Below are 6,092 nucleotides of genomic sequence, written 5' to 3' on the forward strand. Positions count from 1 at the left end.
CTTTCAAAAGACGGTGTGTAACCGCATCTCGTGCAGTGCGCAGCTAAGTTGACTGGGGAATTTACTAGGCTGAAAGTATATCTGTGCTCCCCCGAGACTCTGATTCAAGCACCAGCACGTTTAGCCTATGTAAGCATGGTTGCATGTGAGCGGTATGTAATAAACAACTGCCTCTTCGCAAATGAAAAATTGGGGACATGTTGCGTGTGAAGCGGGAGTCATTTACAAAGTACCGCTCACATGCAACTGGGCTTACGTTGTGCACCGGTGCTGGAATCAGAATCTCTAAGATCACAGATATGCTCCCAGCCTAGGAAATGCACAGGCAACATGGCTGTGCACTGCACGAGATGCGGTTGCACACCATCTTTTCACAGCGCGGAAATCCTCCTCAGAAGCAAGCGCAAAGTGACGTGAGATATGGGAATCATTTTACATAGTAGTGGCTGGTGCTGAAGCCTGCGTGAGCGAGCCGTCTGTGCTTCACCTCATCATCACCCAATTTCCAACATAATATCGGCTCGATATGATTCAAGTGGGTCGCCTTGTCAGTTCTCATTCATTCTGATTATGCTATTTCCGCCTTAGCCCATATAACCCGCAGCCAGCTGATGATAGTCGGTACGGTTATAGGTTCTTCCTTCTTGTTCACCAAACTCAGTTGACAGTTCACGCTTCACTTGTCATATGTTTTTGTTTCCACTACCTTTGTGTGTCACAGTGCCTGCCCCAGCAACACAAACGATGAAGTAGTAAATCAGAATATCTACTCGCCACTTGACTCCTTGGAAGAGGAGTCGCTCTTGGACCCCATTTTCTGCAGCATTGAGCCTATGCCCTCTTCAATTTGAGGTCTGCGCACTTGAACTTGCTGCATGTATATTCTGCAAAAGAAGGAGAGTGAATTTTAGACATAATTTAGGGACATATCTTGGGAAGTACAACCCTGAAACAAAATCAGGAACAATGTCCTGCCGTATACTGGCAAAATACAATGGTTGCGCAGCTTGAACAATTCCCTGAATTTTGGTAAGTCAACAGTGACGACTCGGAATAGAGATGAATTGTAAATCCAGCGTGCCGTATTACGGAATGTTGAATTCCGGGCTTTGAACACTTTTAAACCACCTTTTGTGGCTTTTTGTTCCGAGGTCCCTTTCTCCGTAGTATTATAGGAATAAATACCCACCGCACCACAAAAAAAAAAAAAAAAATGTAATACACAATTTTGACTACTTAGGGAAATATGATTAGGAACACAGAATCTGTGCAGGCACGGCCTGTTAGAAGTCTACAAAAATTGTAACAATAAAGGTAACCAAAGCCCTCCTGCTTTTGTCGGGCAACTCAGGAAGGTTGCCAGGTATGAATTATACAACAAAACCTAGAGCTCGTGTAAGTGGCAGTGGCCGTTTTGTACACACCTTGTCGCAGCATGCAGATCAGACGCTTTGCCGTGTTGTCAGGTTGCAGAAGTTCCGCAGGGTGTAGAGATGCCTCTGGCTCACCAAAATCGTGACTTTCCTAAACAATAAAACAATTTCAGTTCGTGGTAATCTCTGTTTTCACTGCAAACTTTAAAAAAAACTGCAAACTTGCGATTTAACAAAATCATGTTATAATGTGAAAAGTCTCGTACAACCAGCTCCAGGAAGCTGCGTCTGGCTGTACAAATGTCCGATTATTACATCACAGGCGGTTATTTAACATGTAAATGGCACCGAAGCAAACATGATTCTACTATCAAAAGTTTAACTCAAACGCAGATCTGTAGTAAGTGAAATGTGAATTGTACTATGAAGAAAATTCTTGAGCACATAAAACGCGTTCGAAAACCTAATTTCTTTATGCGGCGCAACAAAGCACTGTCCCAAAGGACGATGTGCTGAAAAAGACTAGACCCCCCCCCCCCCCCCCGCCCTTTTCAGGAGAGAGAACAAAAAAAGATATTTCGTTTAACAAGAAACATTGCTGTCGAAATCTCGGCGTCTTAGTAGAATCAGAAACCTTTACAAATACACGAGAACACACAGGACATCCAACATAAGAAATGCAGGCTGTCTGACGACATTCTATAAATAGAACAATTTGTGTATAAGCTCAAATTTGGCAATGCGTCAGGCGCAGCAATCGGGTGCCATCTCACGCAGTCGCTAGCCGTGGAGACAACACATAGACGTACTTCTAGAAATATGTATACGATATTTCTCACTGAGAAATTACGGACACAAACGGTAACTTTTCCTGCTTGAATTTTTGTGCCCATTCAGATCAAATATTTCCCCGGCGCTAGCACACTTCATAGAAGAAAGCAAATGAACGATAAAGCTTCAGCCAACATCAACACGTTTGAGGGTAATTTTCATGAAACTGTATGCAATATCTGCACTGCCACAAAGCAACGAAGATTCGGAAAGCACATCTATCATTTTTGTCGCTTTACTAGTCATCTTGCGATCAATATAACAATGTACACTTCACGGACTACAAGAATTCGTGCAAGCGCCCGACTTACCTTTCTGCCTTTCAGGCGTACTCGGCAACCGCTCCTTCGTGTCACAGGTTCCGCGGCATCGTACAGGTACCGTGGCAAGAACCGTCGGTGCACGGCCCATCCAGCGTAAGCACTGTAGAATTGTGGATGGACTAGTAGCACTTGATAGCACGACTTTCAACAAATTCTTCCGGGCACTCTGATCCGATGCGAGTGTAGCGAGAGTACCTGAGGCTTTTCACGAGCCGGGAACAAAGAAAGTGCGACAGGCCTTAACTACGATAATCATCGGCGTAGCACACGAAGGATACTGCACGCAACATTACGCGGTCCCAGGGGTTTTGAATCAGTAATACACAGAAAAAGCACCTCACTTTCTGTCGGCACAGCGTGACCACCGATAAACTACACATCGCTACACATCGACCGGCGTTAGTGCAGCGCGCACGCACATGTACCGACATGCTGACATCTGAAGACAGGAAAATAGTAGCAGCTGTAATTTTGCCGGCACTCCCGTGTAAAGCCCTAAATATAAAGGGTTTTACTCTCGTGCTCCCGGTGGCGCCATCTGTTGGCCGCATGGATGATGAAGAACCCAATATACACAACGGGTTAGAGTGGTATGGACAAAATAGAAAAGGGGGCACTAAACGTGGAGGAGGGGTTGGATTCTTTGCACAAACCGCCCAGAATATCTGTACTAGAGAGGACCAAAACGCTTGCCAAGAACACATGTGGATTAAACTAGAAATAGAAAAACGCAAGATATATCTATGTGCGATATACATGGCTACATCATCTGAAGAGGAAGAATGGAATATGAATGCATCACTAAGGATATCCAGCAAAAATACAGTGGACATCCTATTTTCCTCCTGGGCGACTTCAACTGTCACTTAATGGAGCTTGAAGGCAAAGAAAAGGATGCAATGGGCTTCCGCAACCTTGTGGAAAAATGCCACTTATCTATAGGAAACCTAGACCCACGCTGCCAAGGCACGTACACATGGACACGCCACACTCAAAAATCAGCCATTGACTATGTATTATACAACAATCAGGCCACCATGCAACACTTCCAAATAAAATCAATGCACATTGATGAAGACAAAGCAGACAGCTGTGGTAGCGACCATAACAGAATTGAAATACTTCTAGGTACCACTACACCTCGCACACAAAAGAAAAATACAACATGCACAACAAGGCACTGGAAGACGAGAGACAAAGACAAACTTGAAGAGTTCGCACCACAACTAGAAGAAAAAATAGAAAACACAAAAACCTATGAAGAGTTCATCGAACAATGCCTACAAATGGCAGACAAAACTCTTGGCAAGACAAAAGGGAAGATCCAAACAAGACCAACACCATGGTTTGATAAGGAAGTGAAAGAAGAAATATCAAAACGCAAAAGCCTATCCAGACTACACCGCCATACAAGTGAGAAGGACGCTACGGCAAAAGCCAACGCATGGCAAGCCTACTTAAACCAGAAACAAAAGGTGAAACACTTGGTGGCCGAAAAAGTTGACACCACTTTCAAGCAACAAGAAAGCGACCTAATAAAGGAACGAAAAAATTACAGTCAAAGGTTCTGGATGTATACAAACTACCTACAACCAAAAGAGACCACACCGAAAACACCTGCTTTGCACACAACCTCAGGACTAGTCTTGACAACACGAGAAGAGATGGAAACATACCTGACATCACACTTCACAACACTCCAAGACAACCCACAAAAGCACGTACCACAGGACACAAACAAAGCCATTGACAAGATGAACAGGAGGAAGCAAGAACATAGTATACTGAACCCAATATCCACAACAGAGCTGAAACGACGCATCAGTGACCTTAAAAACCAAAAAGCAACAGGCCCTAACGATATGCCCAACGAATTTTTAAAAGCACTAAAGACAAAAGCAAGAGAAACACTACGACACTACTTCAACAACATCCTTGAATCGGGCCAAATCCCACCAGCATGGAAACAGGCAAAAGTGACCCTCATACACAAGGGCAAAGGAAAACCACTTGAACAACTGAATGCCTACCGCCCAATATCTATAATAAGCAATGTCCAAAAACTATTCAGCGCAATCCTAAACCGAAGACTACAAAAGATATGTGAATCAAATAACATATTCCCAGAATCTCAAAATGGCTTCAGACCAAACCGCAGGACAAGTGACCATATATTCACGCTGACCCAGGCTCTAGAAATGAAAAATAAGGAAAAATCTACGCTCTATCTGGCTCTCCGAGACATGGAAAAAGCCTATGACGGTGTCCCCCACTCGAGGCTTTGGCAAAAACTACAGGGCATCGGATTAGAATGTAAAAGCATAGACCTCCTCAAGGAACTATACACGTGTTGCACAGCAGTGTACAAACTACACGAACTTAGCTCGAAGAAAGTCCAGCAAAAGATAGGACTCAAACAAGGATGTCCCTTGTCCCCAACACTATTTAATGTATACATCACACAACTCCTTCAAACATTACACAACGAGGGACCAGGACTCCGACGGTCCACGATAACAACTTACGGGCAGGAGGAATACACCAAGATCTCATGCCTGGCATTCGCCGATGATATTGTGCTATTAGCAGAATCAGCAGCTGACCTCCAACACCAGCTTGACATCTGCTCCCGAGTTGCAGGAAACGACCAACTAAGGTTCAACACTGAAAAAACGCAGTGGTTAGGAATAAACATAAACAACACTGGCAACGAATTCACCCTCCAAGGGAACCTCATCAAAAAAAAACATCTGAATACAAATACCTCGGTGTAACACTCTGTGACCAACCAAATTATCTATATCATCACCAAAACGCCTTAGTCAAAAAATCAAATCGCCTCAAAGGCAACATCTGGATCTTGGCCAGGCACTCGTACAACCTTTACACTGTTGGACGCACACTATGGAAGGCAATAACTGTACCAGCGACAACGTACGCAGATGAAGCGCTGGCCTACTCCAGCGAAACCATAAAATGCCTGGAGCGCCATCAAATGGAACTGGCCCGCTGGCTGCTGGGGGGTAGCATGGCTACAGCTAATGCAGCAGTAAGCGGGGAAATGAGCTGGTCCTTGTACGAGGAAAGAAAGGCGAGGTCCAAAATACAATACGCCGGCAGACTCAACTTCATGGCAAACACAAACTACAGTCGCAGAATATACCTACACCTAAGATACAAAAGCATCAAGACAGCCTGGATACGGAAATACATGTCCCTAGACATAAAATACACCCAAAACTCCAAACACCACGAAACTAAAACAGAGACAGAGTGGCGCAAGGCAGTCATCAAAGAAATCAATGATGCCGAAACATCAATATGGCGCACGGCAGTAGCAAAGAAACAAAGCCTGGCACTCTATCACCAACACAAGCCGGAACCGTGCCCATCACCACACTATCGAGTAGACAGAGGCAGCGCCCTACTGTTTCAAGCCCGCACCAGCGCTCTCCTCACAAACGAACGCCGCCACGAACTATTCGGCGTGGATCCGACGTGTAACTTATGTGGTGCGCAAGAGGAAACCCTCCTCCACGTCTTACGGCAATGCCCGAGACTTCCC

The sequence above is a fragment of the Dermacentor silvarum genome, chromosome 11, assembly GCF_013339745.2.
Source record: "Dermacentor silvarum isolate Dsil-2018 chromosome 11, BIME_Dsil_1.4, whole genome shotgun sequence".
Lineage (NCBI taxonomy): Eukaryota > Metazoa > Arthropoda > Arachnida > Ixodida > Ixodidae > Dermacentor > Dermacentor silvarum.